Genomic DNA, 14,758 nt, shown 5'->3' on the forward strand with positions numbered 1-14,758 from the left:
CTGTACGATTAGGTACACTGCCTATAAGTGTTGTAGCAAGGTTTAAGTATATCCATTCTATAAATAAATAAATATCTTGTGTAAAATTGTATCGTATTTAATAGTGTTTACTGCTAAAATTAATAACTATTTTATATACACCTCGCATAACATCAAGTAGGTAATGTAACATCCCGCCTTTTTCCGTCTACTTTTCCGTTATACTAATTTAAACTCCGTTATATGTTTATAACATCTTCCGTTGATACGCGTTTTAAATTATCTCGTTTAGGTAATTCACGCACCCGAACGAAAGTTGAGGGACTAAACTTGACAAGGGATCAAACCCTTGACTAGGTCAAAGGGTCAAACCCCTTTCACTCATTCATTATCACCTCCATCTCTCTCTCTTTCTCTCTAGCAAGAACACACACACCATTTCCAAATTCATTCAATCATCATCTAAATCCGATCTAGGAGGCTTACAACAAAATAAATTACATATTCGTGATCCTCTCTTCATCCTCTTCATTTTGGTACCAACTTCATCTCGTTTGGGTAACATTTCTAAAACTCTAGATTTCTCTAAATTCGTGTTTTTGGCTTGAAATGGTGTTAGTTAGTGTCTATGGCTCATTGTGATGCCGTGTATGTAATTGGTATGCTCGATCTCGTTGTTTTAGTATAACTAGCATGAACTTGAATTTTGGTGTGTTGTTCTTGAATTTTGGATGATCATATGTTGTTAGATGTTAAAAGTTCATGTTTTAATTGTGTTCCTAGTATCACTAGCTTCAATTTGATGTGTAGGTTGATTAAGAAAACTTCAAAAGCATGATTATTGATTTTAAGATGTTTGACTAGGGTTTGATGAAATGTCCCGTTCTTATTGATAAAAAACGTTCCATATTAATTGATTTCGTTGCGAGGTTTTGACCTCTATATGAGACGTTTTTCAAAGACTGCATTCATTTTTAAAACAAACCATAACCTTTATTTCATCAATAAAGGTTTAAAAAGCTTTACGTAGATTATCAAATAATGATAATCTAAAATATCCTGTTTACACACGACCATTACATAATGGTTTACAATACAAATATGTTACAACAAAATAAGTTTCTTGAATGCAGTTTTTACACAATATCATACAAGCATGGACTCCAAATCTCGTCCTTATTTAAGTATGCGACAGCGGAAGCTCTTAATAATCACCTGAGAATAAACATGCTTAAAACGTCAACAAAAATGTTGGTGAGTTATAGGTTTAACCTATATATATCAAATCATAATAATAGACCACAAGATTTCATATTTCAATACACATCCCATACATAGAGATAAAAATCATTCATATGGTGAACACCTGGTAACCGACATTAACAAGATGCATATATAAGAATATCCCCATCATTCCGGGACACCCTTCGGATATGATATAAATTTCGAAGTACTAAAGCATCCGGTACTTTGGATGGGGTTTGTTAAGCCCAATAGATCTATCTTTAGGATTCGCGTCAATTAGGGTGTCTGTTCCCTAATTCTTAGATTACCAGACTTAATAAAAAGGGGCATATTCAATTTCGATAATTCAACCATAGAATGTAGTTTCACGTACTTGTGTCTATTTTGTAAATCATTTATAAAACCTGCATGTATTCTCATCCCAAAAATATTAGATTTTAAAAGTGGGACTATAACTCACTTTCACATATTTTTACTTCGTCGGGAAGTAAGACTTGGCCACTGGTTGATTCACGAACCTATAACAATATATACATATATATCAAAGTATGTTCAAAATATATTTACAACACTTTTAATATATTTTGATGTTTTAAGTTTATTAAGTCAGCTGTCCTCGTTAGTAACCTACAACTAGTTGTCCACAGTTAGATGTATAGAAATAAATCGATAAATATTATCTTGAATCAATCCACGACCCAGTGTATACGTATCTCAGTATTGATCACAACTCAAACTATATATATTTTGGAATCAACCTCAACCCTGTATAGCTAACTCCAACATTCACATATAGAGTGTCTATGGTTGTTCCGAAATATATATAGATGTGTCGACATGATAGGTCGAAACATTGTATACGTGTCTATGGTATCTCAAGATTACATAATATACAATACAAGTTGATTAAGTTATGGTTGGAATAGATTTGTTACCAATTTTCACGTAGCTAAAATGAGAAAAATTATCCAATCTTGTTTTACCCATAACTTCTTCATTTTAAATCCGTTTTGAGTGAATCAAATTGCTATGGTTTCATATTGAACTCTATTTTATGAATCTAAACAGAAAAGTATAGGTTTATAGTCGGAAAAATAAGTTACAAGTCATTTTTGTAAAGGTAGTCATTTCAGTCGAAAGAACGACGTCTAGATGACCATTTTAGAAAACATACTTCCACTTTGAGTTTAACCATAATTTTTGGATATAGTTTCATGTTCATAATAAAAATCATTTTCTCAGAATAACAACTTTTAAATCAAAGTTTATCATAGTTTTTAATTAACTAACCCAAAACAGCCCGCGGTGTTACTACGACGGCGTAAATCCGGTTTTACGGTGTTTTTCGTGTTTCCAGGTTTTAAATCATTAAGTTAGCATATAATATAGATATAGAACATGTGTTTAGTTGATTTTAAAAGTCAAGTTAGAAGGATTAACTTTTGTTTGCGAACAAGTTTAGAATTAACTAAACTATGTTATAGTGATTACAAGTTTAAACCTTCGAATAAGATAGCTTTATATGTATGAATCGAATGATGTTATGAACATCATTACTACCTTAAGTTCCTTGGATAAACCTACTGGAAAAGAGAAAAATAGATCTAGCTTCAATGGATCCTTGGATGGCTCGAAGTTCTTGAAGCAGAATCATGACACGAAAACAAGTTCAAGTAAGATCATCACTTGAAATAAGATTGTTATAGTTATAGAAATTGAACCAAAGTTTGAATATGATTATTACCTTGTATTAGAATGATAACCTACTGTAAGAAACAAAGATTTCTTGAGGTTGGATGATCACCTTACAAGATTGGAAGTGAGCTAGCAAACTTGAAAGTATTCTTGATTTTATGAAACTAGAACTTTTGGAATTTATGAAGAACACTTAGAACTTGAAGATAGAACTTGAGAGAGATCAATTAGATGAAGAAAATTGAAGAATGAAAGTGTTTGTAGGTGTTTTTGGTCGTTGGTGTATGGATTAGATATAAAGGATATGTAATTTTGTTTTCATGTAAATAAGTCATGAATGATTACTCATATTTTTGTAATTTTATGAGATATTTCATGCTAGTTGCCAAATGATGGTTCCCACATGTGTTAGGTGACTCACATGGGCTGCTAAGAGCTGATCATTGGAGTGTATATACCAATAGTACATACATCTAAAAGCTATGTATTGTACGAGTACGAATACGGGTGCATACGAGTAGAATTGTTGATGAAACTGAACGAGGATGTAATTGTAAGCATTTTTGTTAAATAGAAGTATTTTGATAAGTGTATTGAAGTCTTTCAAAAGTGTATAAATACATATTAAAACACTACATGTATATACATTTTAACTGAGTCGTTAAGTCATCGTTAGTCGTTACATGTAAGTGTTGTTTTGAAACCTTTAGGTTAACGATCTTGTTAAATGTTGTTAACCCAATGTTTATAATATCAAATGAGATTTTAAATTATTATATTATCATGATATTATCATGTATGAATATCTCTTAATATGATATATATACATTAAACGTCTTTACAACGATAATCGTTACATATATGTCTCGTTTAAAAATCATTAAGTTAGTAGTCTTGTTTTTACATATGTAGTTCATTGTTAATATACTTAATGATATGTTTACTTATCATAGTATCATGTTAACTATATATATATCCATATATATGTCATCATATAGTTTTTACAAGTTTTAACGTTCGTGAATCACCGGTCAACTTGGGTGGTCAATTGTCTATATGAAACATATTTCAATTAATCAAGTCTTAACAAGTTTGATTGCTTAACATGTTGGAAACATTTAATCATATAAATATCAATCTCAATTAATATATATAAACATGGAAAAGTTCGGGTCACTACATTTGATGGTTCTTGACATGAATTTTTGGATGCTTGAATGCCATGGAATGTTAATTGTTAGTGTTTAGTTGTAATGTATGCCTCATTACCTTCAAAACGGCATATCATATGTGAGAATTGGATTCCCGAAACTCAAAATGCATTTGATGAACTTGAAAATTTGAAAATAGACTTTTATTGATCACTTGACGAGAAATCGGTTGTTGAAAATGATGTTTTTGATTGATGATACATGTTTAGTTGTGTTCCTTGTCAAAAGAGCTTTCCAACGGTATAAGATACGCCTTCTAGTTGTTTACGGTTTGCGTTTTATGGTTGTTTGAAGTTTTGACCAAGACTTGAACATTTGAAACTGACCAGGTACCAGGCCACGCCTAATGTCGCGGCGCGACACCTCTGGCCGCGGCGCGGCATATGCCGTGGTCAGGTTCTGACCTCCATGTCCAAAATACGAAAAATGTTTGGCATACTACGGACCTCCGATTCATATGAGACTTGTTCTAACATGCTTATATATGAATAAAAACCTCAGAAAAATAGTTCGGAACCCGACCCGAACGTGTTGACTTTCGTTGACTTTGATCGACCAAAGTTTGACTTTTAATCAAACTTAACCAAATATTTGTGCAATCGTTCTAACATGTTTTTATACTTGTACCTTGCATGAAACATGACAATTTGATTCACATGCTATTATGATCGAGTCTTAACGAGCCATAGGACTAATTGAACATCTTTGACCTATCGTGTTTACCGTTATTGATACAACCTATTGTTTAGGTCAAGACTAGCATTGTTCTTTGCACACGTTTACTTGTTGAAGTACTTTACTACTCGTGCACTCAAGGTGAGATCATAGTCCCACTTTTACTCTTTTTGAACTTACATTTGGGATGAGAAAACATAAACATTTCTTTACTAAGTGAACACAAGTACAGGAAAACAAACATTCTACATACGAGTTTAGAACAAAATCCTCAATTCGATTATCATTAGTTACACTTGCCGGGTGTAAGCGAGAACTTATGTTGTATGGATCCATATGGGTTTGACAAACCCTCATTCAAACGGTTCGCTACCGTTTACGAATGAAATATATTTTCGAGAAACAGTGTATGTTCTAGCACTAAGTGATGGGGTTCAATGGAAGGAAATGTTAAGCATTGATAATTGGGTGCTCGTGAAACAAACTTTTGGAATGTATTACTATTAATTCATTGATGCAAATCTTGTGGTTCACTTGTACTTACTTACTTAAACCTATGATTTCACCAACGTTTTCGTTGACAGATTTCTATGTTTTTCTCAGGTCCTTGAACGATACATGATACATGCTTCCGCTCATTATTTTGATACTTGCATTGGATGTCGAGTATATATGCATACATGGAGCGTCTTTTGACTACTTTTAAATTGTGTCGCATAAGTTTCATTTGTACTTAAAACTTTGTATCGTAACTTGTGGTGGAACTATTCTCGTAAACTTTGAACAATCTATACATTTGAAATGAATGCGACATATCTTTTGGTCAAACGTTGTATTAAAGACTTATGACCACGTAACGGGACCTAAGTAGACAGCGCCGTCAAACATGATTTGGTCAGGTCGCTACAGATGGTATCAGAGCTGGTTTAACCTTAGCCGTAAAGGTAGTCACGCGCGCCGGCTGTCAGGCCGGGCACTCATACGGACTATGCTTTTTGGCGGGTTAATCGTAGAGGGGGTTCTCACAGTGTTACCTGTGACGAAGCATTGGCTCTTACCCCTTGCGATCCCTTGGAATTTGAGGGTTGGCAGTTTGGCAGAAATGCGGGCCGTAAAATCAGTGTCTGAGGTACACTCAGTGGTCACCAAGCGGTTAGCTGGAAAGGCACAGGGTGGGTTTCTACCCCATCTGTCGCTACACTCCTCCTCTTCTTCAATCACTATTTTCTTCTCCCATTCGTTTAACCTCTCAGTCAATTCTTAATTTTGAGTCTGAAGAGTCAAAATTTCTCCACCCTGACTTCCCACATTTTTCTCAAGTTCCTCAATTTTCAAATGTTGTCGATCAACTAACTCCCTCAATGCAGACATTTCAGTTTCCCTCCTTTGCTTATCTTCATCAGCAACTGATATTGCTCAAATACATCATATATATATCTCGCAATATCGTGTGAAATACTCTCGAATCAAGGATAGTTAAGGCGGTTTCTACAAGTTATACATAAAGGTATGTAAAGTGTATCGGAAAGTGGTTTATAAAGAGTTTTGGTCAATTATGACCGTTCTATAAGTTGTGATTTCATCATAGTTGATCCCGATACAAGTTATGGTCAAATTAACGCTCTAAAAGGATAAAACAAGGCTTCAGATATGTTGGACGCCGTCCAAAATGATTGGGACTCCGTCCAAATGAAGGGAGATTATGAAAAAACGAGACAGTAAAATTCAGCACAACTGGACGCCGTCCAGAAATCTGGACGCCGTCCAACCCTTTACAACTGGACGCCGTCCAAAAATCTGGACGCCGTCCAGAAATCTGGACGCCGTCCAGGCCTTTACAACTGGATACCATCCAGTATCTTGGACGCCGTCCAGAAGTAGGTTTCAGCCTACTTTTGCTTTTTGACCAACTTTAACTACTTTAAAAAGAGAATGATTGAGGAGATACGATCAGATACGAACCAGAGGAGTTAGAAGACGATTTTAAGAGCTATTTTGGAGAACTCCAAGCTCTTTAAAGAGGCTTAACATCCAAGAATCAAGATTCAACACCTTCTCCATTCAAGATTCATTCTCTATTAGGTTGATTTCTTGTTCTTAACAATGAATTCTACTTATCAATTGATTGCTATTTTGTTTGTTAATATGATTGTTGGCTAAACTCTATAATGTTTGTCTAGATTAATAACCAAAGTATTGGATGTAAACTTATTGATTGAATGTATTATGTGTGATAGATTAAAGCTTGAATTAAAGAACCATGCTTATTGATGTTAAATCATTTGTATCTAGTTAATTGATATGTTGTTGATAAAGAGAACTCTTGTTGATGTATCATATTGATTTACAATCAACTTGTCTTAGATTGATTGTTTACTAAACCGGACCAAGGGGGTAAATTATATCCAAACGATTAGACGATATAGGGATGAATTGTGTAGAGCGAACGCAAAAGACAATTGGTATTCAAGTCTTTGATCTAGCTAATCAACTAGTCACAAATGAAAAGGTCTAGGTGATAGGGAACCCTCCACTTAGTAATTCTAGTTTGAGTACTTGCTAAAGAGAACTCTTGGCAAGTCGATTTGGGTGATTAGCATATATATCATAGTTATTTGGTTACAAACATGAGAACTATAGAGAAAAGGGAACCCTTGATCTTGTAATCGAGTTTGCGTGTTTACTAAAGAGAAATCTTGGTAAATCTATTAGGTGACTTACACACATATTCATTCAATCGGGTCTTAACAATATAACTTACATCCAATACCGAGGGTAAAATATCTAGATGAACATTTCGTATCTTTGATCTTAATCAAACTATCTTATTTGTTTTCTTTGCACTTGTTTTCATTATATAAACTTAAAAGACCAAAAATATTGTTTTTACTTTTAATCTTCTTTGATTTGGCTAAATCGTTAAATAGCCACAAAACATAATATCTTGTACCTTTAAGTTTCATTTACTTAGTTAATCATAATATAGTTTCTAATTCTAGTTTGACTAATACAACTGTCCTTGGAACGATACACGGACTAAACCATTATTTATACTACTACACGATCGGGTACACTGCCCGTTAGTGTGTAACAATCTTTAATCGGTATTTTTCCATACTATTTCATACAACAATTCATATACCACGTTTTGCACATCAAGTTTTTGGCGCCGCTGCCGGGGACAGTTTTGTGTCAAAATAGAATTGTTAACTAATTTGTGATTAAGTAGTTTCTTAATTATTTTAAATTATTAATAGTCTTTGATTTTAATTTTGTAGAATCGGTGCGTTTAATAGTTTTGTTAGTAGTGTGATTGACAGATTTTAGGTTGCATATGCCATATACCCGAAGTTCATATTCTCCATTACTTACACCGCTTACAGAACCTGATAGAAAGCTTGGTAGGATCCCAAAAGAAGTACTTGAACTTTTTGAATCTTCATCAAAGCAAGAAACTTCTGATTCAGAATCAAGTACAACCAAGCCAAGATACTCTGAATTTAGTGAAACCGTTCATCCTCCAAATTTTGAAATGGAAGGAGAGGCAAGGCAGGTGGTACCAAGACAATCAATGGCGGCCAAGATGAAAGCAACCCGAACCGGACAAGGTAGTGCCATTACTCCGCCCATAGGTGAGGAAAAATTTAAAATAAAAGGACCTATTCTCCAAATGATTAACAACAGATGTCAATTTGGTGGTGGTCCGAATGAAGATGCAAACAAACATATTCGTCTTTTTCAAGAGATATGTCTTCTATTCAAACTTAAACCAGACACTGATCATGCCATATTTTTAAGACTTTTCCCATGGACACTCCACGGGGAAGCACGAAGTTGGTTAGATTCATTGGCCGAGGCTACGATAGAAACTTGGGATGGTATGAAGGAGAAATTTCTTAAGAAATATTTTCCAGCTTCTAAGTCCACGAGACTCCAACAAGAAATTACCCAATTCTTTCAAAAGCCGATGGAAACTTTATATGAAGCATGGAATCGATTTTACAAAATGCTAAGAGGTTGTCCAAACCATGGTCTGGATACCTTCCAACAAGTTCAAATTTTTTACAAGGGTTGTGATGTTGCAACCCGAATTTCCATTGATCAAGCGGCCGGAGGTTCACTCATGGACAAAACCGAGCAAGAGACTTATGAGATAATCAAGAAGCAAGCCGATTATTCTCATGAGTGGCATCAAGAACGACCAATTACTCGTAATGCTCAAGTCCAAAGTGCCGGTGCTTATGATGACCTTAGTTCCCTAAGTGTGAAAATAGACGGTGTTGCTCGAAACATGGATAAAAATCACCAAGGAAATTCATAGTATGAAGGTAGGTTGTGAATACTGTGGTGGTCTCCATTTAGGAAAAGATTGTGATGCCGGTTTAACAATGGCTCAAAAAGAAGAAATGGCTTTCATAAGCCAAAGAAATAATAATCAATTTCAAGGAAGAGCATAATTTAACCGAAACTTCAACAACCCCTACAACCCTCAAGGTCAAAATTCCAATTACCAACAAGGGTCAAGTAGTGGGTTCCAACAACAAACTCCGGGTTTTTATCAAAAACCCCAACAAGAAGAGAAAAAGTCAAATATGGAGAGTTTATTGGAGAAGTTAATTGCATCTCAGACCCAGCTTGTCACCAATATAAGCCAAACAAACGAGAAGAACGAACACCAATTTAAAAACCAACAAGCCGCAATTCAGAATCTGGAGAAGCAAATAAGTGGTTTAGCTAGTTTACTTAGTGAAAGAAAACCAGGGAGTTTACCAGGCGATACTAATAAGAACCCCCGAAATGAACACGCCAATGTTATCACCACATGGAGTGGTCTAGCATACGAAGCTCCAAAAATGTGACGACCCGAAAATTTCCGACCAAATTTAAACTTAATCTTTATATGTTTCCAACACGTTAAGCAAAGTCTATAATGTCGAGTCTCAAAATATTTGAACTGTTTTCATACCATCATTTAACTTCGACCATTTTCGACGATTCACGAACTATTACTTGTAAATAAATAGATACATATATATATAAAATAATTTGAAATATAGTTTGATATGATATATGATTTAAATTATAGAATGATATAAGAGATAAAAAAATTTATTATTAAAATAAATCTATATATACATAAAAAGTATATTAAATATATATTTTGTGATTTCGAAGTTATTTAGTAAACAACGGTAACGCTCAATTGTCATATTGATTGACCATGAACGAGTTAAAAAGAAACTTATGTAATTTTAAAATAAACGGTGATTCGAAAATGAGTTTTATAAATTTTAAGCTTAATAATAATATATGTAGAACTTGTTTGTCAAATTTTAAAACTTTTTATATTTTACTTGGGGGTTGGGAGTAAATAATTAATGTAATTTTTATTTAATAATTAGTGACCAAATTTTTTACCATAATGACCAAAATAAATAAATATAATTAATTTAAGAATTTAGGATTTTTCTGAGAACTTTTTATCCACCACTGATTTAACAACGGAGTACGATTTAGCAGTCCATTAAAAAGTGTCGGTAACTAACTTACAAACAAATGGTGGCTAAACTGTGTAAGATGCTTGTGCACATTCCATGAACTAAGTTAATTATTATATTATAATTATATTTATTATTATATTAATATATTTAATTATTAGATTACTTTTACATATATATATATGTGTTACGTAGAACTGAATTCAACACCAAATCAATTTACCTCTTACATCTACTATCTTTTCTTTCTATTTGTGTTTCATCACCACCATCTAAATTCTTCTTCTGTATTCTATATAATAATTACATATTATACTTTCATACATGATAGAGGGATATATATCCATGATAAACTTTAACCACCAACAACTGAAACATTTTTCCCGTTTAATGTGCAGTGGAATTTCCAAACTAATTCATTTTGATCGATTCTTTAATCTTGCCATTATTCGATGTGCTACGTGCTATTGTTATACGATCAACCAACATAACCCACCACACCATCGGCCCCATAATCCGTCTGTCACCATTCTTATGACCACCTTAAACAGCTCCAACACAATCACTTTTCTTCATTTTTTTTGTTTCTTTTTGTGAACTCGCCATCTCTGCAAACACTCTCTACCATCGTGAACCCTTGACCACCATCAACCATACACCACCCTAGTCCACTGTCGACTCATCTTCCATCACCACCCATCGCGATCATCACCATAATGAACCGCTACCGTCACCTTAAACCCACTTAATCACCATCATTTTTTGTTGATAACCATCACCCCTCTAAAACTCCATAACACCACTTCTAAATTGTGAAACATCTCACCATCTTCACAACCACCCTCGCCACCCTTAAGACTGCCATATACAATCTCCGTTACCACCATGAACCCCGGGAACAAACAACCATCGTAAACCACCTAAACAGCCACTTTCTTTATTTACTTATATATATTTTTTTTCCTTTTCTTTGTCACTGGATAGCTGCGACTGCAACTAAATTTTCTACTTTTATTCGAACTGTAAACATCATCAACGGAGTCACCACCACACTCACAATCGACACCAACCTTCCACCACATCACTGTTACAGCAACATCGCTACTGCAATTTTTTTATTATTATTTTCTATAGCCTCTATATTTTTTTTCTTCATCCCTTTATTAAACCATCGCAACCACCATAGCTTCACCTCAAACAAACAACCATATTCTACTATGTCTGTTTTCTATTAACACCACCACCCAAACACTGTTACGATGCGACGTTCCTCTTTTTAGTTTCGAACATAAAAATTTAAGATAATATATTGAAGACAGTGATGAATAATCACAGTGATGCATGAAGATGATACGCGAAGACAAAGATGATGTGTAGAGGGATATGAAAATGATGATGATGTTCGTTGAATGTGATATGTTACATCGAATGGTGATTTGGAAACATTGATGACCACGATGATTTTGATGTCGTGATGATTAGGATGCTGTGTTGATGATGATGTCGATGATGTTGATGATGAGATGTTGTTGAGTACATGAAGATAATAATGATGATGAATAGTTAAGATGGTGATCGAAATAATTATATGACTTTGAAGACGGTGATGATGTAGACGATGATGATAGGGAGGTGATCATGAGGATAATGAAATGATACAATGATGATGAAGTTTGATGATGATGATATTGATCATTGAGATGTATAACATCGAATAGTTCTGGGTTATGTTTAAAGGAGATATTAGAAAGAAAAAAAAAACGGTTTATATTTAATTGAAATATAAATTAATCAGAAAATTAAATATGGATGGATGGTGAGGAGTGTTTGTGGGGAACGAGAGGTCTTGGGTTCGAGCTCTGCCTGTAACATATTTGTTATGTTTTAAAGGTAGTATTTTATATCTATAATAATAATAATTATTATTATTATTATTATTATTATTATTATTATTATTATTATTATTATTATTATTATTATTATTATTATTATTATTATTATTATTATTATTATTAAAAGTAGCACTTTTAGTAAAATTATCATTTTGAGTACTATTAGGATTACTATAATTATTATTATTAACAATTGTATTATTTTTAGGGACATTATTATTATTTTTATCACTATTATTATTATTATTATTATTATTATTATTATTATTATTATTATTATTATTATTATTATTATAAAAATTATTAATATTAATATCAATATTAGTATTATTATCATTATTTTAGTATTATCATAATTATTATTCTAACAAATAAAAGATAATATTATAAGGAAATATAGTTATTACATATATCATAAGTATATCTAATTTACTATTTTAATAAATAAAAAACAACACACACACACACACACATATATATATATATATATATATAGTTATATGTAGTATTTGAAATAATAAATACATGACTATCTTAAATAAGTAATATATTATATGATTAATAAATATAAACCGAGTGGAATACCATTATATGTTCATTATACGTGTTAATATATATACTTGATATAGGTTCGTGAATCCGAGGTCAACCCTGCATTGTTCAATATAGTCATATGTATTTTTACTACAAAATACATTAGGTGAGTTTCATTTGCTCCTTTTTTACTCTTTACATTTTTGGACTGAGAATACATGCAAATGCTTTATTAACTGTTTTACAATAATTATATGCGCGAGTTTCATTATTCCCTTTTTAAATGCTTTTGTAATATATATTTTTGGGACTGAGAATACATGCGCTGTTTTTATAACTGTTTTACGAAATAGACACAAGTACTCGAAACTACGTTCTATGGTTGAATTATCGAAATCGAATATGCCCTTTTTATTAATTCTGGTAATCTAAGAATTAGGGAACAGACAACCTAATTGACGCGAACTCTAAAGATAGATCTATCGGGCCCAACAAGCCCCATCCAAAGTACCGGATGCTTTAGTACTTCGAAATTTATATCATGTCCGATGGAGGATCCCGGAATGATGGGGATATTCTTATATACATATTGTGAATGTCGGTTACCAGGTGTTCAATCCATATGAATGATATTTTTGTCTCTATGCATGAGACGTATGATTATGAGAAATGGAAGTATGAAATCTTGTGGTCTATTAAAATTATGAAATGATTCTTTATGATAAACTAATGAACTCACCAACCTTTTGGTTGACACTTTAAGCATGTTTATTCTCAGGTACGAAAGAAATCTTCCGCTGTGCATTTGCTCATATTAGAGATATTACTTGGAGTCATTCATGACATATTTCAAAAGATGTTGCATTCGAGTCGTTGAGTTCATCAAGATTATTATTAAGTCAATTATATTTGGATATATTATGAAATGCTTTACATGCCTGTCAACTGTCGATGTAACGAAAGTTTGTCTTTTAAAAACGAATGCAATGTTTGTAAAATTTATCATATAGAGGTCAATTACCTCGCGATGTAATCAACTGTTGTGAATTGTTTGTAATCGATATGGACTTCGTCCGGATGGATTAGGACGGGTCTCTACAAAAAATGCCCGAAGATTCTGATTTCAGTGTTCCGTTGAACAAAAATGACGAACCGGTTAAGGAGCCGGAACAAGTGGTTGAGAAGGAAGAACGGGAGAAACCCGTAGTGAAGCCATATCAACCACCGCTCCCATACCCAAGAAAGCATCAATAAGAAAGGCTCGAAGCCGAAAGGTTAAAATTTCTAGATATGTTTAAACAAATTAACGTAAATATGCCTTTTATTGATGTGATTTCAGGTATGCCCAGGTATGATAAGTTCTTAAAAGACTTACTTACTAACCGCAAGAAGATGGAAAGCGTTTCATCAGTCACTTTAAATGCTAGATGTTCAGTGCTGGTGTCCAACACACTTCCTGAAAAGCTTTGGGATCCAGGTTATTTTACTATTCCATGTCTAATGGGTGACCTCGACTGTATGAGGGCATTGGCCGATTTGGGGGCTAGTATCAATTTAATGCCCTATTCGATTTACCTTAAATTAGCCCCTGGGGAACTCAAGACCACACGAATGGCTATTCAACTAGCTGATCGCTCTATAAAATTCCCTCGAGGAATAATAGAGAATTTGTTAGTTAAGACCGGGAATCTGATTTTTCCGATAGACTTTGTGGTTTTAGACATGGAAGTTGATGAAAGAATACCAATTATTTTGGGTCGACCATTTTTGAATACTGCTAGATGTGTCATTGATGTTTATGACCAGCAGTTGACCCTTAGAATTGGTGAAGCTAGTGCGACTTTTGCAATTGACAAGTCATTAAAATATCCTGAATCTTCAGATGATACTTTTTATTTTATGCAAAGTCTAGATTCGTATTATGAGTTCTTGCAGGAATTTTCCGAATCGGATGAAACAGGTGTATACGATTTGGCGAGTGGAGATGAAGAATTTTCCGTTGAATAAATGGATGTGATGGCCACTTTGA

At 33.5% G+C, this 14,758-nt stretch overlaps 1 non-coding gene across 1 annotated transcript; it reads right to left on the minus strand.

Moving 5' to 3' along the window:
• Positions 1–8,733: 8,733 nt before the first annotated feature.
• LOC139865314 (small nucleolar RNA R71) lies at positions 8,734–8,840 on the minus strand. The gene has a single exon (XR_011764841.1). It is a non-coding gene; the product is annotated as a small nucleolar RNA R71 (small nucleolar RNA).
• Between the last annotated feature and the right edge of the window lie 5,918 nt (positions 8,841–14,758).

Source organism: Rutidosis leptorrhynchoides, chromosome 8 (genome assembly GCF_046630445.1).
Source record: "Rutidosis leptorrhynchoides isolate AG116_Rl617_1_P2 chromosome 8, CSIRO_AGI_Rlap_v1, whole genome shotgun sequence".
In the NCBI taxonomy this organism is placed as follows: domain Eukaryota; kingdom Viridiplantae; phylum Streptophyta; class Magnoliopsida; order Asterales; family Asteraceae; genus Rutidosis; species Rutidosis leptorrhynchoides.